The 26,003-nt window shown below is 38.6% G+C and overlaps 1 protein-coding gene across 7 annotated transcripts in view; it reads left to right on the forward strand.

Annotated features, from left to right (window-relative positions):
* The window catches only part of ATXN10 (ataxin 10), a 107,027-nt gene that overhangs the window by 59,699 nt on the left and 21,325 nt on the right, over positions 1-26,003 (forward strand). Inside the window, exons 10-11 of one of the 7 annotated variants that reach the window (XR_007508627.1) lie at positions 1,345-1,366; positions 1,685-1,937. The exons of 5 other annotated variants lie outside the window; for them this stretch is intronic. The gene's annotated coding sequence lies outside the window, so the exon portion shown is untranslated. The remainder of the gene's footprint in view (positions 1-1,344; positions 1,367-1,684; positions 1,938-26,003) is intronic. One more of the 7 variants, XR_007508628.1, reaches the window with a different exon arrangement.

Here is a 26,003-nt window from a genome sequence, read left to right on the forward strand (position 1 = left end):
CCCTCTGAGTGAACAGAGCTGCATCGCTGTCTTCAGGACCTTCTTCGACAGTTGGGTGACAACCTTCTTGTTCTCTGGGAGGTGGGTCTTGAGCCAGCCTACGCCTCGGGCAGTGCGTGTCTCCTAAATATGATGGTGCAGTCCTACTGCATGAGGTGTTGGTGGCAGAGTTAAAGCAACAGAGAATGCTTGTAGTGGGAGGATAATTGCTCTGCAAAGGCTGCTTCTCCATCTGTTTATGGGCTCCACCTGCTATAAGAACAATAATTGCAGGGGATTAGTGCACTGGTTTGTTGGCAGTGGTGAAAAATCTTGTAATGCTTTGGAACAGAGAAATACCTTACTAGTGTTTGATTGGTTTTTCACTTTGTTTAAAACCATTCTTTGTTTTTAAAAAGCATTCCTTAGCTTGTACTCTGTTAGCATTAAGAATGCATTCTTTACATCTTCTCTTCCTCATAGTTTTATTTACACTATTGTGATAAGTTCTTAAGATATAAGGGAGTGGGCAGACATTTAAGCTGTAAACTGAGATGCAGCTATTAAAATGGGTCTTGCCAGGCTTACTGCCCACTTGCATGTTTTGCGAGGCTGGATGGGTTGGTATTTGTAAGAAAAGTAATGATAAAATGATGAACTGTTCATTTTGAACTGATAAAAGTTTGGTATAAACATGTCCCGAGTTGCACACACCCTTGCATGAAGAAGAGAGAAGAACAAATAAAAGTGCTGTACTTAAGACACCAAGCGTTGAGCTAGTTCCATGTCGAACCTGCCAAGAGCCTGCAATGGATGTGCCGTTCTCCTGTGCTTTCTCTCTCTGTAGGAGGAAGAGCTGTCAAGAGTGATTGTCATACACGTGGGGCAGTCCTGTGGCTTGTATTTTGTTATGTCTTCTTCCCAAAGATGCATTGTATGTTTTTATGAAATATACTGGAAGGAAGGAGGTGGGTTCTCAGGCTGAGCGAGGAGTGGAGGTTTTGGCTGGTAGTTGATAAATGAAGTTATCAGAAGGAAAAAGTGAAAAATCCTCCATAGTCCCCTCACCTTGTTTGACTTGCCTTCTAAACCCCTCAGCTTTATCACCTGGACAGAATTTGTGCTGTTTTCTTGGCAGGGGGCTTTAGGCATTTATTTTCCACTCTCACTTTTAAAGCTATGAAGTGATAGATTCAGTGCAGCTCTTTCTGCTGGTTTATTGTAGTAGAACTGTTTTAATAAAGAATAAAACTATTGAAAGGAACCTAATGAATGAGGTATAGAGGACATAATTCTTTATTGTAGAAATAAACAAATACTGAATAGGTCATAGCAATTAATCTGCATCCCTATTTCTTTGTTCAGCTACCGGAATATGTACTGGAAGGTAAGATGACTAATCTCTGCCTTATTGCGACAGATAGCAGTGCTCTGCACAACCTTGTTACCTTTCCCTAAAACTGTTGTTTATGTTGTGAGGTGTTTATGCAGTATGACTTGTTGAAAATACTTGATTTAATTACAAGTGTCATCAGTACTTGAATAAGCAACAGAATAATGTCGACCTTATTCTGCATTGTTTCCCTTCCTCTATTGTAAAGAGAGGAAATCGCATAACCTTGCTGGAGTTGGTAAATAGGGAATTGAAAGGAAGTAGAAAGCTGGACAAAATTTAATTGCAATCTTTATTCACTATTCACTTCAGCTCGCTATTACCTCTGAGATCAAATGGGGAATCTGAATTGCCTGGAGGTTCTGTCCTGTGAAAACTATTACCAAAGGATGTAGCGTTGTCTGGAACAAGCTAGATGCAAGACATGAGCTGCATTCCTTGCAGTGGGGGACCAGCCAGCTGGCAGAACGTTGGCGTGCTGAGATCATGCTGTACTGTTGCCTTTTGAGAGGGATCCCAAAGGGAAAAATTGCGACATTTCCAAATGCCAATTAAGCCTAACTTGGTAAGAACAAAGAGCTTGGGTTTGGTGCCATGATCTGGTTGCATTGGCTTCGCTGTCTTTGACTCTTGTTCTGATAGGTAGTTTATTGCTACCTGCTTACTTTGTCTAGCAATGCAGTTAGTATGCTGGGACAGTCTGATACGCGCTGAGACATCGCTATCCCCTGCAGAACAGTGAATACACACAAGTATATTTCTGAGGTGTCTCTTTATCGGCAAAAGCAAAACCGATCCCTTCAGCAATCCATACCCTTATGCCAAGAACATTTTAGGTATTGGGGATGCTGATGCACCCAATGATAGGATGCTAATCTTGGAATGTGTGTATTTCATTGGTAAAGTGGTTCTGTTGTTTATGTAGGGGCAAAAATTTTAAATACAGCGTTGTCTTTTTGGTATTGGCACCTGGCATCTTCTTACCTAAATGGAATCACTCTAATGCAGTGAACAATTTATGAGGGAAACTTTGTCATGCGCCTTTTTTTATTTGAGATGGCAGCACTGCTTCCTCTAATGCAAATATATTGGTTTTTGTCAATGCAGAGTTGAGAAAGGAAGCCTTCTGGGAGAAACGGGGCGGGGGGAATCATCTACAGTTAAAATCAATCTTAATAAAAGTAGCAAGTAAAACATCTGGATACTGTTTAATGTGTTTAATGTAACTTGGATTATTTTTTTATATATATCTAAGCCAAATTGTTTTATATGAGACTAGCTCTCTAATTTGAAGACTGTTCTGCCTGAAAGTATGAACAAGATTTGACTTGTTTGGAATTCAGTTTTCCATTCTCTTTTTTGCTGGGGCAGGGTGTGCAATGAGTCCAGTTAGAATACAGTTAGAAAAAGGTGCCCACATCCATAGATCAAACTGTCACCATTCAGCTCCTTAACTTAATCTTCTTGATGTATTGATTTCAAAATAGAAAATTTCCAACTAAATAATACTTTGTTTTGTTCAACAATTGGCTCTTTCTCACCTAAGGTTTTCAGAAAGACTACATGAGCTTATCTGTCCTTTTTCTTCAAGATTAGTTTAACTTTTTAATATAATTGCATTCTTCCTGGCATGGCAGGATTTGGAGTTACTTGCAGTGAAGAGCGTCCCACATTTATCTGTGTATGCTGTTGCGAGAGGGAGGAGAGAAATAAACCACTTTGACTTCTTCATTAGAAACCTACGTAATTGTGATTATTATATTTTCCTAATGTTAAGCATAAGCCTAAAATGGAAGAGATTCTTGGTTTAGAGTTGAGCAAAAAAGGAGGAGCCTTTTGGATATGGATGCTCTGAAGTGGTGAGCTCCTGCGCACCTAACTGTAAAGTTCTGCATGGTTCCGCTGTTGGATGGGGCTACTCTAATGTTGTAGCTATCTGTGTGTTTTAATGCTTTGCTAGATAAGGACAAAACATTCAGGGTGTTGCAGGACTGAGCCCTTTAATTGGTAACTTTTGTCTAGGCCTAGCCCTGTAAAAGTCAGCAGTAAAACTTAAAATGGACTTTCTCACAGAAGTGCTTTAAAAGCCTAGGTTTTGCTGTGGAAATAAGATCTATACCTAGCTAGTATAGAGATACCCAAAGCAGAAGAGTGTCTGTGGTTCAAGAGTGTCTTTGAAAGTATCTGTTGTGACATATAAGGTAACTTGTCTCTAGTCTTGGTCCCATATGGATTTTATGTTAGTCTTCAGCTTTGTCGCAGTTATGAAGTGCTAGAGACTGTTAAACAAAAAAAATCTTGAGATGTCTAAGTGGTGGGACAATGTGAGTAATAAAGGGTTGGTGTGGAGGGTTTTTTTGCCCAGAGGTCAGAGGTGTATGCCTAATGCAGTATAGTTTGTAAGGCGCTGAATGATTTTTATAACAATGTGATTCATTTGCAGTTAGAGAATAATAAAAAACCATATGCTTCTTTATAGGCAACAAGTTGATGTTCCCTCTTGTCCTGCTCCTATTCCCCCTTCCACCCCACCAATTTTTGGCAATTGATACAGTTGATCCAGTCATTTCTTGTGACTTGTCCAGTTTGACCAATTTCACTTGAAGCCTTGATCATATAATGCGTAGAAAGTTTCCTCTTGCAAGGAATGTAGATGCACTTAGGTACAGTCAAAGTTTCATATTAAAGGCAGTTTCAGTAGTGCAATAAGCTAATATTTTTGGTTTTCTTTAGGTTGTATTTTAAACTGTTTCCATGTGATATTTAAATTGCATACTACATAGAGACATCTTTACATATTGTCTGGATGTATCCTCAATGATTAGGTGAAGGGTAACATACACACAGTACTGTACTTCCCTTCTAGTATATTATTGGCCTGCATCACATGGAGGATTACCATAATTACCATCTAACAGATAAAGGAGTATAAAGATCAATCGATATATTATGTTCTCATGAATCACAGGCTGAGACTTTGACCAAACCTTGAATGTACATAAATGTGAACTACACTGGCAGAGGCCAATGTGAAAATGTCTGTAGAAAGATTTTGTGCAACACACATTTGCCAAAAGCAAGAACAGGACTTGGGCATTTTGGAGTAAAAGAAAGATTGTGGGAGGAGGATTAGTCTTGTGAAGTTAATAGTGTTTTAAATTAAGATGTTGGATAGCTCTAGAAGTTAAATTAATTGATTTGATTTATAGCGGAGAGAGAAGATAGAAAAGAGTAAGAGCACTAGATGTCTTCTAACATTCAAAATTAAAACAATCTGGCTCTGCATACATTTCCAAACAGTCAGTACCAGCTTATAGGCTTGTTGGCCTCTTCTTGACTCCGAACAGTTTTTTGAACCCTATTTGGTGTTGAACCCTATTACCATTGCAGCACAGCATAGGACTTCAGCCCTTTTTAAAGGAAAGCTCAGCACGCCGTTGTCAAACAGCCATTTCCAGACCTCTTTCAAACTCACAGTAAACACTTAAGAGTAAGTGTTGAAACTCCATCTATAGCATTGATATTTCATGTGTCTAAGATGAGCAGCTCTTGTAAAAATACTCATTTTAAGCCAGTTTGAAATCTGAAAATAAGGTATTGAGCTTTACGTGGAAGAATTCTCAAAGGTTCCTGCAACTCCTTTCCTGGTCTGATGGGCTGAATAGTAGTTATACACGTGGCAGACGTGAATTAAACTTGGTGTTCACCAGAGAGTGTTTCATCCTGTTGCAGGCTTTTTAGACCTGCCGGTTTGCTGAATGGCCTGATGTAGGACTTACGTGAAAGGTGTATTGTGTGGCAGTCCTCACTGCTTGGAGTAATTTCTGTAAACACCAGCGTGAACCATATGAGGGGGCTATGCTGTGCTGTAGATATTACAGACGGTTCTTGGTGTGTTACCTCCTTTGTAAAACAGAGGCGTGTTCTCCTGGGCTTTGTGGGAGCTTTCTCTCTTCAAGAACAGCTTCAGCATCTGTTGGGCAAATGCCCTGGTTTGAAGTCCACTGAAATTAGAAAATGCCTTTGCTTTCCTCGGTGATCTTGATCATCGTCATCACTGCTTTTACCAGGTGTATATTTTGAGGCCTATAAAGATGGGAGGTGATATGGGCTAGCTTCTAGAAAAAGGAGTCTGGGAGTCGTGACAACTTTTTTTCCTTTCTCCGGCTTGGATTCAGATGCTTTAGTAAGACATGGGATGTTGAAGTTCTAGCGGCTTGCAAAATACTCTGAGGTATTCAGAGATGGTTTTTTGTTGTTGTTCAAAATATCATTCTCAGTTAAGTGAAGAGGACCATATCAACAGAAAATGTTTCTTGCTAGTTTACTGGGTGCGGAAGAACTGAATTTGTTTGGGGTACTCAATGTTAGGAAAACCGTTACTAAAATAACCACCTTCTGATGTGGCTAATTTAATATTAAAAAAGAAAGTCTCAGAAGACATACTGTACCCTGTATTGCAGGAAGGGGGTTATCTGTGTTTCCTGCTTTTTGCCAGTGTTAGTGATTGCTGAGAGCAAGACCACCATATGTGGAAGAATGTCTACCTTTCTGAATACTTTTCTCCAGCTCACATCTGAGCTGTTAATCCAAGTTCTTTCCACTTTTACTGGTGTCAGATGCAAGTGACATGTTTTTCCATTACTATAACAAGGAATTTCATTAGTTTTCTATGTTGTTTTTCATTGTTCTAACCTCAGCATGAACTTTGAGTTTCCCTATCTTTTATTTAACTGCCATCCCACATACAATTTCCTGGGGGGGGGGGGGGGGGGGGGGGTTTTTTTTTAAGCTGCACCAGACTTCACAGTGGGCTGGTGTTATAATGCTGTGAGTGTTGAACATGATCCCTTTTGGATACATAAAACTTTCTCTTCCTTTCCACTTAGAAGAGGTTGTGTTTGCTGTTTTAATTACCCTGTGAGGCACAGGAATCAATTGTCTTTTCACCTGTTTCCTGGGTAGCTACTAAGTTTTGGCTACTGTAAAATATTAAAGTTTCTCAGCTTGTATTTTTATGACAATCCTAAAGTTTATAAACATAGGTACAAGCAAAAAAAAAAAAAAGATTTTTCTGTTTTGTTGGGTGTTGAGATTTGGCCATCACTACTTGTAATTTGTCAGTTCAGTTCACGTTTTGGAAGCACCAGTAAAATAGTTTCATTGAGGAAATAATGGAACATGACACGTGATAGACTACATTTTGTGATGAATTTACTGCAGCAACTCTTGGCTTTAGTGGTACTCTGTGCTCCATTCAGGGTGAGGAGGACATGAAGGAAGCTTTGTGTGAAGGCTTGTGGAACGAGGTGGTGGAAGATCCCTTACCAGCGATCAGCAAGCAGGGTGCTGAACACACGCCACTGAATCCTGATGCTAACTTTCCCACCAAATCAGAGCTAGACAGAAGCTTACAAAGGTGCTTACAGAAGTCTGGTGTCCCTTTTCTGTTTCATTCTGTTTCACAGTGGGGCTCAGTTACTTAACTACCTCCACTCCTGTGGCAGCCAGTCATCAGGTTCAGTAGAGGTGTAATGTCTTGCAGGCTTCAGCCTGGCTTTGCCCTATCAAAAAAGCAGCAGTGAGCCTTCAGTTCTTGTTGCCTGCATGCTTTGAGCCAGTATAATTTCTGTTACCAGCCCTGAAAATTGTTTGCTAGAACCGTTGAAGCATGTGAGGCCATATCAGAGCACCTAGTCCTCAGATAGAGACCAAGCATTTGGGTTTTTTAGGGGTTTTTTTCCTCTTTCTTCTGTTTTTGTATCTTTGGGAAGAGAAGGAAAGTGCAGTGACTGTCATCTGCAGTTTTGAATTTCTGCCATTGGGTGATGCTGTTTGTTCTAAATTGTAGACCTACAGTATTCTGCTCCTTGCTGTTCAGCATGGAAATGCTTAAGTGAAGTTTGGTGATGCTGGTGCCCAAAGGGAGCCAAAGTACTTGAATAGTCTAATTTTTAAAGGCTGCAGAAGCAGAGTGGGGCAGGGGGGAGGAACGATGATACACATGTCCATGTAGGCAAAGGTTCTGCCTGTTTAGCTTTTATTTGCAGGATTCCACTCTGTTATCTTTTGTACTTGAAATCCAGGGTTCTTTGAAGAGCCCCGATATTAGTAGAGGGCTGCAATAATACAAAAACAAGTGGTGAACACTTTTGCATCCTTTTATTAACTGTAGATTGGATAATCTACTTGCTATCAACAGCCAGTGATTGGAAGAAACCTAACTAGTTTTCGTGCCTTCTTTTATCTATGCAGTAGTAGAACAGGTGAAAAGAGAACTTCTTGTGATCTTTAAGGAGATTTTAGAAAAATATCTCAGTTCTCACATTGTTTAAGGACTTCATAAATAGTGGGGATCTTCTGTCTGTGTTTTGAGGGAGAACAGAGTTAATATTCCCTTTACAGTCTATTGATATCTTTATTTTGGTGATTCACATCAACTGTGCTTTTTGAAAAATTTCTATTCTTTACTCGAAAAAAAGCTCAGTATTTACATAAAGAAGTGGCAAAGATAAAAATTGCCTCATTAGTGAGCATTTAAATGTTTAGAACTGCATGTCTCCAAGTTCATACATCATAATTACAGTCAATCAGACATGTTCAGATTGTTATGGCAGAAGTTGTTTGCTGGAAGGATTTCAAAGGGACATTGACCAAAGATCTAGTAAAGGCACTGGAAAAACAATTGGGTTTTAGTTTAAGTTCCTTGAATGGAGCACTGCCTATATTTAGACGCTGTAGCAGTGGCAGCAACATCAAAGTCAACTATGTCAAGTGATCTCTGTGCTGAAAGTCAGAGCACCACGATTTTGAATTAATCCTCTGCTGTTTGTGAAATGCAGAATGAGCTAAATTTGCAAAAGCCAAGATGATGGCTTGATTGTATGTATCAAGCTTTAGTTGATTAGAGTCTGCTAGTGAGATTCCTTCCATCCTCCCTCCAAGCATTTCCACCAGAAAATGCCACAGGACTGGTTGCTTGCATCACATATCCCGACGCGAAGCTCTTCTTTGAGGAAAGAAGAAACCTGTGCCTCCAGTCTGATTTTTCTTCTTGCTTTTCAGGTTATCACTCAGTAGGGTAAGATTAAGTGCTTGCTAATAATCAGTGTATATTCAGGTGGAGGGTCCCCATGGGTTTAGCTTGAGAGAGAGTACCTGAACAGACAGCAGCATTGCACATCTGTTTATCCACCTTCCAGACACTGATACAGGCTCCTCTGGACTCAAGTGGGGTTGTATCTTCTTGGAAAAGGAAAGCGATAATACAAACATCGTATGCCCCAACAATCCTCGTCTCGAAGACTTGACTTCATAAATTTTCAGATGCATCCTCACAGTCTGAAATTCTGAAATGCACTTTGCCACTGATTAAGGACTGAGAGAAAACAAATATCTGTGTGCAGGTTTCAAATGGCTAAAATAGGTATAGAAGCTCCTGGCAGTTTTGATACACAAATAAGGGACGGATTTGACCAAAGTCATTCTTTGCAAGATAAAGCAAGATTGAAGTTCAATATAATAACTAATATGTAATCATTATGGTGGGTTATCATAAATGTCCTGTAGGTGTAAAAGTTTAGTGATCTGAGGAGGTACAGTTTGTTTTGCATGTACTTTGAGCACTAATCCACATGCTTGTAACAAATTGTTTCTGAAATTGCAAATATAGCCTTTCTTTCAAGATGGTATTCTTGTCTTATTGTTCATTGTTCTCATTTATGAAATGGAATATTTTCCATAATTATAGGGAATAGGGAAATTGATAATCAATAGAAATCAGCTATTTTCTGGTTTACTATCTGTAGTCTGTATAATTTTTTTTATATATATATATATGCATGTGTGTATGTGTATATTTTATATATATATAGGTGCCTCTGTGTGTATATAAATATATTAATGAATATAAATATATAATATATACCTAAAAAAGGAGCGTGGCAAGCAGGTTGATGGAGGTGATGATTCTTCTCTGCTCTCATGAGACCCCAGGTGGAGTATTGCATCCAGCTGTGGGGCCACCAGCACAAGACAGACATGGACCTGTTTGAGCAGGTCCAGAGGAGGGCCATGAAAATGGTTGGAGGCCTAGAACACCTTTCCTGTGAGGACAGGCTGAGAGGCTCTGGGGAGACCTTACTGTGGCCTTTCGATGCTTAAAGGGGACTTATAAGAAAGATGGAGAGAGACTTTTTACGAGGTCCTGTAGTGAAAGGATAAGGGGTAATGGTTTTAAACTGAAAGACGGTGGGTTTACATTGGACGTAAGGAAGAAATTTTTTACCATGAGGGTGGTGAGACACTAGAACAAGTTGCCCAGAGAGGTTGTGGCTGCCCCATCCCTGGCAGTGTCCAAGGCCAGGTTGGATGGGGCTTGGAGCAACCTGGTCTAGTGGAAGGTGTCCCTGCCCATGGCAGGGGGTTGGACGAGGTGACCTTTAAAGGCCCCTTCCAACCCAAACTATTTTATGATTCTATATACATACATACATATGTATATACACACATACAAACTGATCAGTTGTCTCCATATACTACTGGGGGGGGGGGGGGGGGCTTCTTTGGAAAAAATACAGAAGAGGGGTGTTATTTTTGGTTGAAACTAATTGCATTGTACATCTTTGATTTACTAGTCTTCCCACAAGCAGTGTTTAGATTGTATTACTCATACATACTATGAAAGAGATTTTCAAATATGAGACTAATTAATCTCTTGAGTAAGAATCATAACTTTCGTTCCATTCCTGGGAAAAAAGTTGTATTGTTTAATTTAAAAAAAAAAATAAAAAAAATAGAATAAGTTCTATGTACCTTGTTAGATCTTTTTCTCATTCATGGCAAGATATTGTCTTTTGGCATCTCTCAATGAACTTTGTTAAAAAATGAGCTATGGAGCAATCTTAATGAACTGAGAAAAACAACAGTGATACTTCAAAACATGAAAAATTTCATACAAACATAAATTACATGAATTTACAGAGGGTGAAAAAATCTTACTTTGTAAGCTAGCAGTTTGAAAACTACAAGTGCCAAAAAAGTGCGAGTCTTGAACAATGTGTGTATCCCACTGTGCAATTTAGATATGATACGAACCATGGAAATTATATTCCCCTCATGACTGTTTCCTCAGGAACAGAACACCCAGTGTAAGGGGTATTTGCAGTATGAATGGACTGTTGCAATATTTTAATTTGAGTTTGAGATTCATTCTGCTTGTCTAACTTAAATATAATTTTGTTGCTTTTAAGAGTAACAAAAAATTTTAGATAGTTGACTGCCTCTAAAGTAAAAATACCCAGTGTGCTTCATTTCAGTCTAATAATTTTGAGGTGGTATGTGCAATATTTCAGGTTGCTTTAATATTTTAAAGTTATAATCTGACTGATATTTCAAGTGAAACATTGAAACTGGACTTAGTATGAGGATTAGCTTCATCTTGAGAAAAATAAGTTTTTGCATTCTTCATAAACTAAAATAAGTATTGAGTTGCTTGCTTTTTTGTGTGTGTGTTTTGGCATCACAGTCTGCTTTGGTTTGCATTAATCTTACCTATGACAGAATAAGAAGAATTTAGATTTTGGTCTAGCAATTACTGTTCTAGAGCACAATTAGGGAGTTCAGTGAATTCATATTGAAGTTGGTGACATTTCTATTGAGTTTTAGTAAGAGAAAACAGCAACATTTACCTCCAAATCGATTTTTAGCTGTCCTTTTTAGAAAAGGAGGGGTGTTACCCATGGAGCTGTTCAGGGCTTGCGATTTTCTGTAGGACAATTTCCAACTTTTCTAAAAATCCTTTCACCCTTTAGTCCAGCAAAGTTAATGTTGTGCATTTGGCTTTGGAAATATTGAAGGGTGTTATTACAGGCAATTGTTCATATTGTAGGAAAAAAAAAATATTAAAAAATTGCAGTGTTTTGCCTGCAACAAAAATGGAAACAGTTCAGTGAAAATTAATAATAAACTGCTAAGTTCCCTTGAACTTGCATCTAATATATGTGACCTTGAACTTAATTAGACATCACTACCTTGATATTTTCCAACCAGGTCTATTTAGTTGTTTCAGCTCTGCCTGTTCCCCACAGCTCCGGTTATGAGAAGCTGATGCAATTTGAGAGGGCATTCACTACTGCCAGTTCTTCTGGAACTTGCGATCCAGTTGGAGTATTTGGTGGTTGGGAGTGTCGCCTTTTAATTCCAGCTCTTGAGTCATAGAGTTTCGTGAGCACCTCATCATTTAATGCATTTTTGAAGGTGCTTTTAGAATTTGTAGCTGCTGAGGAAAAAACAGCTTAAAAATGCTTTCTTAATTTTAAAAGTAACTTTTAATGCCCTACAATAGATCAACTGGTGGCAGCTGATTGAGGTTCTGATTCAATGCTTTTTCTCTTCTCACCTTCTGACCCACCATTACTGTCAACTTGCTCCTGCAGGCTTCTCTATAAAAGTGTCGACCTGTCCCTTTGAAAATCAACTTCAAAGAAAACAGCGTTTATTAATAAACTCCCATAGAGGTATTCTTTGTTCTTTAAAAAAACCAAAACAAACCATAGTGACTTGTAGATCTTTAGAATTTTTTAAAAATGTTTCTAATTTTATGATTGCATTTATTTTGGTACAAATTTCAGCTACTGAAATGTACCCTCCAGCTCTGTTCATATGAGATCTTTTTTTCCTTAATGGACTTGCTAGGAAGAGTTGCTGTGCATGTGTAGGTTTCCTTTAATGAAGTTTTAATAACATGGTGTATATATGTATACTTAATGTAGAGTAATGAAACAGTATCTTGAAACAAGAACTTTTCTAGTTTTCAGTTAGAACCTGCAGTCTTGACTTTATAGGTACAGACCTGTAATCAAATTAATGATCTGGTGCAAGAAAGGAAATAACAATATAAATAAAGCTAAACAGAACATTTAAAATTTAATAAACAATTGGCTTAGTGCCTGAGGATATATATACACACACACCTTGTTTTGCACAATAATAGTTTCATGTAAATTGGCCATATGAAAGGATGCATTTATTATGGAATTTTTAAAACAATTTAAACAACACCTTTACAAATTTAAAGACTTAGAATTCTGTTCCTCATGGATATGTGAGTTCAGCTAGGAGCTGGGAATTTTACTTTCATAGTACCTGCAGCTGTTATTACCAGACGGCAAGACGTTTAGAGACACAAATACTCAAAAAAAACCTCTGGTAGTTGTAATTTAGAGGTAAATTAAGAAGCTAGTTTGCAATCTCCTTATGAACAGCTTCATGTATCATCTCGCTCAATAGCCTGAGGCATTAGCAAGCTTTCAGCATGAAATTTAGTGCTACAGCATGCATACCTGAGTTATTGTATATCATGCATACTAAATATATGGCTTTTATAGACATATAAATCACAACATCAGGATTCTTGTGTTTTCTAAATGTAAAGTTGATCTTAATCTCAACAAGGTGGCTAAATTTATCTTAATAAGAGAATCTGATCCTGTGCAAAGGTTATGCTTGGTGAATCATTAAAAGAAAATGTGTATTCTTAGAATTTCAGGTAAATGTAGAGAATAATTGCTCAACTTTTGTGAGACTGGATTGTCAGCAAAGAAACATGGTCAATGTCACATGAGGACTGGGCTAGTCCCTAGTGGGTACAGCAAGTAAAATGTGTTAGGGACTACTTCTAGCCTTGAGGGCAAGTTGCACGGTTTGGCACGGCTCGCATCCACATGGCAGCATTCTCCTTTATGGGCTTCTCTTCCTTCAACTTCGTCTTCCCCCACCAAAATCAAATCACAGAACTGCCTTTCCCACACCTCTCCTTGGGAAGAGCCCATAGCCTACACTATATACCCAACCATTCCTGAACGTCGTCCAGAGGAGTGCGAGTTGCCGTGAGCGAACAGTCCCTCAGGGACCATCCAAAAAGGACAGCAAGAAACGGCAACCGCAAGCCGGTGCTGAAGTCTGGCATCCTGGCTCTGCATTTCTTGCTAATGCAATTAGAAGCTCTGCTGAAATGAGTTGGAATGTTCCAAGTTTGTTGGAGCCTTCAGACTTCACTAGTGTATTGTTCACCTAAGATGAGGCTGATGATTCTTTTCCTTCCTTCCACCCTACGTTCTGCATGTCCTGTAATGATTCTGGTACTTGTTTTGACCACAGTAAGAGGAATTAGACTTTGGGTCCCATTGGCTTGGGCCATGGAGACCCCACCTCAAGATGTTCTGTGTAGGTGAACCTTGGGCAACTCATTGCTAGTTCATTTGCAGATCTCTTGAACTGCAGCACATGGTTTTGAAGCTGTTATGCCCTGCTCCTGTATTAACTTCATGGCATTCTCTAGCTCCTAACCTTTTCAGCAGTTTGTTTTCCTTGAAAATAGTTTTCAAAACACAGATAGCTCTCAACCTGCAGGAGAGGTTTGTTAAGTATTGCGTTTATCTGTTTGTCAAAGGGTGCTCTGGGGGACAGGCATTTGGAGGCGGCATTGGCATTTCAGAATGCAGTTGAGCTGGGTTATGAAGCAAGTGGACCATGTCATTTGATAACCGATTTCCTCAGCTGTCATGGGGGTGTAGTGTAAGGTGCAAGGCTTTATTCTGCTCTTACATGTTGGTATGTTTGTAGATAACTGCTGGAAGGGGCATTACACTAGTGTAACCTAGAGTATAATTTGGCTTACTTTCTGAATCCATTTGTGGTTTGGCAATTTGGGACTTTCCAAAACTATAATGGAAAAGTTATGAAAACTTTATGCTGCCAGAATCACACTTCGTAATTATTGTTAGTGGGAAAACTCTCTAGCAGTTATTTTTAACTGCAGTTATATTAGCAAAAGAGATTGCAAGTATCAAGAATGATGAACACTCATTACATTAGAAGATCAACATTCGGATTTCTTTTTCAGTTAAAAATGAAACACCATTACTAGCAAAATTCTGGAATTATTGAGGATTTGGTTCTGTTTGTATAAAAGCTGTAAAAAAGACCCCAAACCAAAGTTAAACTCTTTTTGTTCTGCAGTGTGAGGAACATTAAATGTTTGAATAATATGCGTGCAGAGGGATTTCCCCTACTTATTTAGTTAAGCTGATAAAGAATAACACTTCAATGCAACTATACTGGTTTACAAACCTTAGGTTAATATTTTTCTCTTTAAACCACAGAAAAAGCTGGTTTGTAATGTTCCAAGGCATTGAGATTTTCCAGGTTTCATATTAGCCTACAGTGCTGCTAGCTACTCCATAATAGGTTGGCAGTTCAAAACACATTCATTAGTACATCTCTACTTCTCATTACATGACTAGTTTATGTAAGACACATCTGATGAGAAATCAATTTTGATTTAAAAAAATCAAATTCATAAAATAACATTTGTCGAAATAGTCATCGTTTTTCACAGGGTGCCATAGAGTGAGAAGAATGGATCTATCACGTTACTGATTCTTAACTTGAATAAAGACTATCTTAATGTATTTGAGCACTTTTTTCCATTGTAAAGCATTTCTCTCATGCCCAGCTTCTGTTGCATTAATACTATGAAATCTTTTAAATATGTCACTGAAAGTCTTCTGTCTTTTAATGTTTGGTTTCAGCATGTGAGAAATCATTTAGTCTGGCTGGGATACTCTGTTTTCAAGAAAGTATCTTCTTCAGGGGAAGTTCTTAACCAGGAGGGGTGTTTATTCATAAAATATGCGACTATAGTTGTCTCAGTAAAAATGTTGCTCAAGTGGTTTGTGGCATTATTTCAGTCATGAAGAAATAAATTTGATCTGACTTGTAAACAATGCTAAACTGAACCAAAAGTTATTCTGTTCATTTTATAATCCCTTAATTTATGGTACTGTCTTATTTTTGACACTGCTTACAAATACTTTGTTTTACTTTGCAGTAGATTCTTTCTACAAAAGCACAATACCAAAAAGAGGCATAAGAAACTTAAATAAGTGAACCCCAGCACCTGTCAGTCAGTCTGTTGTTGCTACATATGAAGTAAATGTGGTAGGTTTTAATCGCTGTTCTTCTAGGTAATATAGGCAGAAACTGATAGATAAGTACACAGAGCTTGTGAAAGAGGATTGAAAGGATCTTGATGTTTGATCATGTTTAGAAGAGGACCCAGTCCTCACTACAGAGTTAAGCTAAACACTTCAACCTTCTCTTATCCTTTCCTGAATATTCCAGTGAAAGTTGTTGGGATTTGTTTGTGTACTGAGCATTGAATAAATAAAAATTGTACTGAATTTGGTTATAAAATTACTTGGAGGTTTTACAGGGAAGTACTTAGACCAGGATTGATATTTTGTACAGGATTATAAAATGAAAAGGAAGCAAATTAATTTTGAAAGATTAAAGAAAGCATACTTGCTTTGCTTTGTATTTGAAATGACGTGCCACCTGTTCTATTTCGGATGAAGAATACTGTGACTCAAAGGTATAATAAAGGAAAAAGTTATTGGGAAGAAGAAATTAATCAGTCCCAGCAGAACATGTCTAAAGCTTCTTTCCCCCCAACTCGAGACTTGATTTGCACCTGCATTAGCCTCCTTTGAAATTATCCCCAGTAGGCTGTACGTATTGCTCTGCACTAAATTGAGACCACATCTGTTAGTCCTGAAACAAAGCAATTATGTTAATTGCAAGATTCGGGGGTTGTTTTTTCTTTCAAAAGGACCGTAGTTCTGTTTTTTATACGTTTCTTGGAAGATGTAACATTTCATATAAAATGGAGCGTGAAATTGGCATTGCTCAGTGAGAAGTATTATTTACTGCGGTATTAAGCGATGGAGTTGTATGGCTGGCTGCAGACTTCTGAGGGCTTCCCTGACTGGCCTGATTTAAAACAGAAGCAGCAAACACCATTAAACGGTCTTCTGGCTTTAAGTAGTCAGCAGGGTCCTGCAGTCTACCATTTATAATTTCTGCAGAGTTCTAGAAGGGCATTTTACAATCCTTTCCTGAAACACTTGCTTTATTTTACTACGCTTTAACCTAGTGAAAAATTTAGTTATCATCAAGGATAGTTTTATACTTAACATGTAATAGAGTGCACGTCCTTTACACGCATGCTAGAAAACTAATGGTTTGTTCTTTGACCCATCACTAAAATCTTGCATAAAAGCTCTGCATACAAGGGAATGTGGAAACAGAATAGTGAATGCCATTAATAATGTCTTTGTGCTGTTTCCAATCTTCTAGCCTACTAGCTTTCTCCTTTTCTTCTTTCCTTCCACCCCACCCTTGGCTGTGAAGTTTGAGGTGATATAAATATACTCAATAACTTATTCTTTACGGTTCCTTAAAAAAATTTATCACTACTAAAGTCACTTCATAATTGCAATAGGAAACTCCGGGGAATTATGGGAAGCTGCCACCACTTGGGTGGTTGTGGTACTTTGTTTTTAGTCCTGAGTCTGTCAGTTCACTCCAAGTGCTGCAATTCCATGTGGCATGCTGTTGTATTTAGCTCCAGAATTTTACCATGAAGTGCAGCAATCGCCAGCACAAATCGTTGTATGTTTTGAAACCATCCCAGATCGTTTCTCATACATTATTTTCATCACTTGAGTATTGTGTGTTGCTGTCTTTGCCACAGGTGAATTTATATGTCTGATGTTGAATTTTTTTAAACCCTTGGTTCAAAGTGAAATAAAAGCAGAATGCTAAGTAATGCTGGACAAAACAAAAGTCATCACTGGGGCACAGAACATCTGATTGGCATTTATTTTTGCTTGCTGAATTTGGAAGTTTCCAAGGGAGAGTTGCAATCCTTGGTGTTGGGAGTGGAAGCAATTTTGGAATACAATGGTAATGTGGGAGAGCGATGACACAATGTGGCCTCAGCGAGGGTGTGTATTCATCAAAAGAGGGTATGAATGTGAATTGCTTTTCCTCCTTTTCTGTTCCCACTCACTCCAAGTTATAAGCAGCTGGCGGTTTTCAGGGATGTTTCAGCTGAACTAGGTGTCAAGGAGCAGTTGGAATGTTGAGAGAAGGTAGCAGCAAAGCCGGTGTGCAGGCTGTTGGGGGGAGAAATGAATTAAGTACCAAAGGTGGCATGAGTAATAGAGTGAAGAGGTTAATAGAAAGTCACAAGACTGTTGTGCTGATTTTTGGCTAGAAGACTGTGTGATTGTGTGTAGAAAGGTAATGAGGAAATCTACAACAGAAACATTCTGTGGTAATCTGCTTTTCTGTCAATGTCAGTGATTTTCAAAATTGGGTTATTTTATGGTATGCCTGAAATTTGGTTCCAGAAGAAAGCTATTCCAACATAATAAAATAAATGTGAAACTGAAAAGGAAAAAAAAAAAAACCAAAACACACACCCCCCAAAAACCTCAACCAACAAAAAGTCCCTCATTTTAATTGAGAGATGCCTAAAATGCTTTAATCTTGACACGGAAAATAGTAAAAATACTGTAGGCACCAAAACAGTGGCAGCTTGCCAGAATGACTAGGAACTTCCTATTGCAATGGTGATTAAAACAGCTGAAATTAATCATGTGACTTACCCAACCTTTATCTCTGTATTTTTTCAGAACTTTGGAGTAATTTGAAGTCTTCAGTTTTCACTCTGCTTTGGAACAAAATAGAATTTTGAAATTTTGATGATCTTGTATGAGTCGTGTCCTCAGCCCAGTTCTAGTCACATAGTTAATTCTTACACTTAATTTCCTTTAACTTTTCTTGTTCTAATGAAAGAACAAAATTAAGAGAACCACTTTTATAGCAATGATTTGAAATTGGCAAACTAAGACTATCTGGTTTAGTGGACTGAGAATAAGATGGTGAGTGACTACAAGTAGAGAACATAGTAGTAGAGAAACACAGACAACGTTGCTGATGCAAATTTGTACATATTCAACTGATACAACGCACGGGGCTTTAATGCTGGATGATGCTTAGCAGCATTGTTTTCTCTTACTGCTGCTGCCAGGACAGGCAAAGGCCACGCTAGCAAATATTGTGTGTTTCAAGTGAAATCCGTCTTGTGTTGGACCTTACTTTATTTTATCCATGTTAAGTAGCAGATCTAAACCTAAAAGGAGCTAAGAACCTGCTCCTCATAGCAGCACCTGTTTGTTACTGAAAAGTGGCTTCTGTTTCAGGAACTGTAAATGAGTGAGTGATGAAAGCTGAATTGTTTAAAGAACAAATGAACCAGTTGTGTTACTGTATCTTGCAGGAACCTATTCTGAATTCTCAAGTATTTATATTATCATCTCAATGGCTGGAAACTCCTGTGTTTTGCTCTTGGAAGGACTAGTGGAAAAATTTATTAAGCAACTGAGATGGCTTGTTACCCTCTCCTAGTAGCTGGACACTCTAGCTTCTGCTTGTTTTGGCTCAATCCTGACTGTGTGCTTGGTACCTTTGCGTTGTCTTGCCTTCCCCTTCAGCAAGGCCAAAACCGTCACCTTCTAAACCAGTTCTCTTTGGAGAGTTTTAGGACATCACAAAGGAATCCCACTTTTAGATATATTTTTTTAATTGTTTTTTTTATCTCCCAGGAAGAGGCAAGGGTCACCTCTTTTGGGAGAGTGGAAATAAACCTCATGTCTCTCCAGGGAATAATGCTGAAAGAGGGAGAATATATGTTAAATTAATGTAGCAGGAAGAACAAGTTTTGCTGCCGTGATTTCTGAATTTCAAACGTTAAAATGTTAAATACATGCTTACCTAAACAGTGCAGTAGGTGGAAGAGTATTCTGGGGACGCTACCTTGACTGAGGTGGACATAAAGATCTCTCTCAGTGATGAAAGTCATTCATGTTGGTGCAAGGAGCTTTCAAACTAGCTAAGCAAGTCTGCTGTGTGTGATGTCCTGGAGAAAGGAGCCTCTCTCCACAAGTATTTCAGTAGATCTGCAGGATGTGGTGAACTCCAATAATAGACTTGATTGCCACAAGCCACAGCTGCCTCTATTCTAAGCCAAAGTGCCTGTAGTCTGCAGTAGACCTAGGAATCCACTAGCACTAAGGGATTAAAGTGTTCTTTTGTCCTTTGAAGTAGAATCTCCTGCGTATCTCCTCTCACTTCTGCTGCTTGGAAAAAAAACAAACAAAAAGCCACCCCCAAACTGAGACTCACAAATGAAAAAAATAACATTTTTCAGTACCATTGTAGCTGCAGAGGAGCCAACTTGTGAACCTAACTAGTTGATATATTCCTACTCTTATTAAGCTGCTCTGTTACTCAAACTGAATGCTGGATTCTGCCCAGATGTCTAATTACTAATTACCTATCTTGTTGAGCAGGTCTTGGAGGAAAATTGACTCCTACTGGTCAGCCTGTTTGGTGGCAGGACCTGAAGGATATATTTCTCATTACATAGTCGTTATGCAGTCCTCATGTGGCACATTCAGAAGAATAAGAATAAACATATCTTTAATGATGACCAAAGATTGGCAACAAATCGCCATTGGATCACTTTTCTTTGGCATGATTTATTCTAGTAGGATTTTCTATCTGAGAAAGTCATGGAGACTTAGAGACAGAAGGGATTCAAAGGGCATAACCACTCACCTCTCCAGAGCAGATCTGGTTAGAGGACTCATGGTTAAGATTTGTCATGTCATTCATGGAGACTTGCAATATTGGAGACTGCTCCAGGAGTCTGAGACTCGCGTTTCAGTGTATTATAGTGCTTGACTGACCATTACTGGTAAAAATATTTTATGAATGTGTAATGTGAGCATTCTGTTTGTTAGGCCCATTGCTTCTCATCCTCCTGGATGTAGATAATAGAACATACTTTTTTCCTTGAAGCTGATTAAAGGTTCTGTGTTCACTAGCAACCTTCTGCCATAGGTTAACCATGTTGCTTATGCTCTCACTCTTGCCCTCCCCTCCCCCCCACCTCCCCCCATGAATTGTGGGGTTTAGACCTTTTATTCCTTTATTTTTTTCCTGGTCAGCCCAGATACTTCTTCAGTATATTGGTTTGTGCAAAATTCTTACCTTTTACTCTAGAAAACATGAAGTTGTCTTTGTACAGTTGAGGAATCCTTTTTAATTCAAAGTTAATGTGAGTTTATAGGAACAAATTTATATGAATGGTCTGGCACCCAAAATGCAAATTATTTTAAGATTTCTCTGTCGTGTGAAGTCAGTGAATATGCAAGATTATTCCACCGATGGGCAAGAATCATATTTTTTTCTAGAACTGTTTCTATTCGTTACATACCCTGATAAATTGTTTGTGACAAGTTTTTCCAGCTTTATAACCAAGAAAAGGGCATATTAGGGTAGAAGGAATCTGGTCTTGAACTAATGTGAAGAAAAGAACGGACTTACGCTCCTTTCCATGGTCTTAGCTCTTTTATTTTTGTTGGAGAGAGGTGGAAGAGTCTTAGACTCGCGCAGTCATTCAGGCTGGAATGGGTTTCAGGAGGTCTGTAGTCCAACCTCCTGCTCAAAGCTGCGTTCAGAGCAGGTTGCTCAGGGCTTTTCTAGACAAGTCTTGAACACCTCCAAGATGGAGACCCCACAGTGTCTGTGGCCTACCTGCTCCATATCCTCATAGTACAAAATTTTCCTTGTATCCCTTCAGAACCTTCTCAGTTCCATTTTTATGACCGTATTGTCTCTATTTAACTGTGAACCTGAGTCGGGAGAACAGCTCTGTCGTCTTAGTAACTTCTTTGTAGGTACGGGAGGACTGCCATCAGCTTCTCCTGAAAGCTTCTCCTCTCTAGGCTAGAAAACCCTAGTTCCTTCAACCTCTTTGCATGGCATAGCTTCAGCCCCTCGAGTAGGTTGCTGTCTAATGAGTACCAAGGAGAGAAGTTGCTTCCCTTGATCTGCTGGCTGTGCTCCTGTTGATACAGCTTAGGATGCTGTTGTTTCATGCAAGATGGATGCTAATATCTTGGTGATTCAGCTCTAGAGAAGTATGTTGAAATGTTACCATTTCAGTAATCTAGGGCACTAAGAGAAAACAGAAAATATAGTCAATAGGTTTGTTTTCTGTGACCTTAATACATTCCTCAGGTTCTCTGTGGCCGTGCTATCCCAGCTGTGTTGTTCTTCCCCTTCTCCCTTACTTGCCCTCCTCCAGCTTTTATATCCATTACCCAGTTTAAATCAAATTTGTCAGAGAAATACGGGTATGAGAAACACCGTTATACTCCTACTTTTCGCCTCGTGACAACCAGCAAAAAGGCAAATGAGAAACCCCAAAGTAGTGGTCCTGAGGGGGGAAGCTGGATAGTGGCAGCTTAATCCCTGATCCACTGCAAACTGGGGCTGATTCTGACAACCGATCAGCACACCTGTACCTGTGAACCATCTGCTGTTATTGCCTGCTTTTCGACGCTTCTAGCTGCGTGACAGAACTAAGAGCGTTGCAAAGAGTGAAGTGAAGGAGCCAAGTCCATAAAAATGTAAAGTTTGCCAGTTTTGTTGCTCCCAGAAACCTTTTTTCTTTTCCATGATCTGAATTGAAACTTAATACTCTGGAGCTAAACGTCGTTGGAGACAAGACTTTTTCTCTGGTAGGAAACTGGTGATCTGTAATGAATGTCATATCTGGAGCTTTTCCATACAAATGGTTCCTGCTTGTTCCCATTTTTTGACTCATTTCTAGAGTATGGGTTTCCTGCCCCCGACCACTTTTTAAACTAGAAATTTGTCTTTCTATTTGTCAATGTACTTACCAGGAACATGTAAAAAGAGTGAGTGTTAGCATGGATTGCTCAAACTGTTAGTAGTCTACTTCTGTTTGTGAGAACGCATTTCCTTTTGCTTACCTATAGTTAGACCAAATGGAACTTCTAAGAAATAGAAGTATTCCTATGGCTGAAACAAACATATTTTTCACTCTGCCTTCTGCATCAACTGAAGACTGAGAATCGGTTGCATTCTGGTGGAAGGATAATTTATGTTCAAGCAGTTGCTATCTAAAGGCATAAATGCTCTTTTTGCATAATAGTATTCTTTTAGTTGACTAGGTAATGTTTCTAATGCCTGAAGTATTAATGATTCTGTGAAGATATTATTTTTGCTGGAGGTTTTCTGTTTCCTGTCTGTATAGTTGCTGGACCTGGAGATTGTAGTTGCCTTTTACTAGATGCACGTAAATTCAGCAACAAGCACTGTCATGCTCGGAGAATTTGCATTCTTACCCCTGAGCTTGGCTCCATTGCTGCTAGAGGGAAAGATTCAAGAAATAGTCTACAGTTAATTTATACTTTTTTGGGCTGTACTGTGAATGATGGTGTTAATGATAATTACTTCTGTGAACTTCATAAGAAAATACTGAAGGATTATCAGAAGTAATTCTGTTCAGGCAGATACCCTTAATTATGCTAGTGACCTCATTTAATATATTGGTCAATAAATGTGGTAAGATAATATAAGAGCTTTAATTTTGGTCTGAATATTTTCATTGGTTATCAAGAGAAAAAGCATAGCTTTTTTTTTCTCAGGGCTGACATGTCCCAAACCATCCGAATAAAACACTCTGTTGTTCCTTGGCTGTGAGAGCAGTGGGCCTGTATGGTCTGGGCTGGTCACTTTCATAAGCTTTTGTTTAATATTTATATAGCACCTCTGCCTAAGTGGGCTTCCCTTTCGTGTCTGCTTTAGGTAATTGCAATAGATTATTAAATTCCAGGTACAGAGAAAGAGGAAAAAAACTAGCAGTCATTTTGTCACCAGGGAAGGCATTTTCTTTTAAGTGCAATATATTTAAATTTCTCACTGGCATGATACCGATCTTCATTATGTTTCAAAGGCAAGTACAGAAAACAAGTGGGACAGCAATATACAGCTGTGTTGTGAAAGGTATCTTTTTTTTAACTGGCAGGATACCTGCCTTTGAATGCTGGATGTTCTGTTTTTCTGCTTTTTAGAAAACAATTTCGGAAAATGACATAATAACATTAGGGCAAAATTTTTGGTACTGGCTTGACTGAAGCACTAGAGATCTCTAATGCAAAGCTGTATTTTTTTTATTTTTTTTTTTAAATTTTAAATGTGTGTTAATTAACCTTTGTAACTAACTTAAATGTGGTTGAGATTTCAGCCTACTAGTAGTTTCAGTGTAGTTCTGAATAAAGTATTATAGTTCTTCAGAATAAAATAACCTTGTGGTTTTGTTACAGTCCAGTGCAGTTCCATGTTACTGGCCAGCTATGTTGTCAATAATGTAAATGGAGAATAGCTTTAGTCATCTTTTCTAACACAGGCCGATGTGAGCAATTATAAGACAGACACCAGAACTGTCCTATTCCTTAGTTTCTGTCTGTAATTTCTTCCAAAATCTGGATGGATTACAGCCAGTTTCCCACCAGCCACTACATGTTTTCTTCACAGGATATTTTTGCACCTTATTTAAAGTGAGATTTGAGGCTTGTGCAGTATTGACTCCTTTCCCAAGCCCTGCAGAACATCCCTGCAAAAGGTCCACTGCCTTACTCTGCACTGTGCATTGCACACATTTCTCTTCAAAGGGAAAACTCTGAGGCCAAGAATTAGTTGCAAAAATTGGCTAACCTCTTTGTATTGGGCAGTATAGTTCCAATAAATCTGTGTGAGAGGTTGAGACTTAGGATGGTGGTTTCTCGATATTTACAAAATCTGCTGGTGCGGGAGATTACAGGCAGATGAGAGTGAGAAGATTTGCCAGCCCGCAAGTGGGACAGTCTGGTGGGGGACAGTGATTCCTTCCTTTGACTAACTGTGGCACTCTCATTGCAGAAGTGGCTCTGCATGTAGCAGAGCAATTGCTGAACTGGCTCCCATTGCAACCCAAATCATTACAGTACGCTGGCATGAATTTCAGGTTACCATAAAATGCTGTTTCAGTGGATCACCAGTGGTTCAGGAACAGCTGGCATGGGCTGGAACTTCTCTCGTAGTGGTTGCTCAGGCATCAGAGCTCCTCGCCTCATGAGTCACTCCAAGAAGTATATAGATTTGTCTTGGGTGGGTACATTGTAAGGTTTCTTTTCCTTGCGTCATTTCGCTGTGTAGTAAGTCACAGGTGACATACTAGAGCTGGCCTCGTGGTGACAAAAGCTATGCCTAACTCGGTCAAATTATATGTACAGTTTAATTGTACAATGTTCAAGAGACTCTCAGTGGGTGTATAAGGCAGTGGTAGTTAGCAACTGGTTTTTACATTAAGGTATCACTAGGGCTGTGGTTTGCTGCTTCTCTTCCCACTTTAAAGGAATCTCATTATTCTCCCACAGTAACTTTTTGAAGCATGTGTGGATTTTAATTAAGATTTTACTTTCCCCAAATACTTACTCTGTTAACCAAACGTCTCATTTGAATCAAACTGGAACAGATTGCATGGTTTATTTCAGCTGACAGCACTTAATCTAGATTAATTTGTACAGTTCAGCATTTCACTGATGGAAAATAAAAGGTGACATTGGAGGCATATCAGAGTTTGCTTACAGTGTGAAAATCAAAGAAGAAATGTTTCCCAAGCACATGCAAGTACTGTATTACTGAAAGGTCACTATTTGTTCAAGCTTTGAAGTATGACATCATACATAATGCATGACCTTTGGAGAAAACACAAGAATTTTATGAAAAGAATGGATATTTTCAAACTTGCGTTATTAACTGTATTTCATGTAGGTATAGTTATGCATGTTAGCACAGATGTGCAGCTAGGTCTTAAGAGCTAGCAATGCTCTCTTTTTTTTTTTTTCTTACATGCAAGCCTTGCCTGTTTGTATATCTGTCTCTGTTACTGTTACTTTCTCATGTTATAGCTTGAGACTCTGCAATTAAATTATCTGAAAAGGAACTTGTAAGAGGGGTGTGCTCAGATTTGTCTTTGAATTCAGCTTTACTCATCGGTAGTCTGTTTTGCATTTCGCATTTAAATCTCCTCCTACCCAGCTTTCCTCTTTTACCGTAGAACTTGTATTTTAGAAAGCTCGTCAATCCTGCAGTGTAAACTTTGTCATTTGTTGTTTCACGTGGTATATAAAAATGCATCTTATAAAAACGCATCTTATTTGGGGCAAAAAAGGTGGAAGAGAGAATCCCATCATCAAGCCATAACCTAAATTGGTGTTCTGTCGAAATTCCTTTGCCTGCCAGTTTGAAATTAAATTTTAAGGAATTGAAGAATTTAAGATTTGGACAAGTACGGTTTGGCTATCAGAATCACAGAATGGTTGAGGTTGGAAGGCACTTCTGGAGGAACCTCTTGTCCAACCCCCTGCTTAACTGCAGATCAGGTTGCCCAGGACTGTGTCCAGGTGGCTTAAAGAATATAAATAATATATGGGTATGAGAATATAAAAAAGTAATCCTCATGCTTTTAAGTCTTTTTAAAACTACTTTTGTAATTTAAAAATTACAAAAGTAGTTTTAAAAAGACTTAAAAGCATGAGGATTACTTATATGTCTTAAGACGGTGTTTCCAAGGTTGAAATTTTGCAGATAATTTAGAACAGGTTTTCATTTAAATAAGTAACACTTTCTAAAGATATAAATATGCAGGATGATGTATGGTGTTACAGTGTACCTTAGAAGTCTAGATAAACTTCTTATGGGATATACTTTTCTTAAGGCAATTATGCTACATATTTATTGTTAACAATACAGCTTGTCCTGAGTTCGTGGTAGTGTGGATATATATGTATGAATCTATTAGGAT

This window comes from Accipiter gentilis, chromosome 18 (assembly GCF_929443795.1).
Source record: "Accipiter gentilis chromosome 18, bAccGen1.1, whole genome shotgun sequence".
In the NCBI taxonomy this organism is placed as follows: Eukaryota; Metazoa; Chordata; class Aves; order Accipitriformes; family Accipitridae; genus Astur; species Astur gentilis.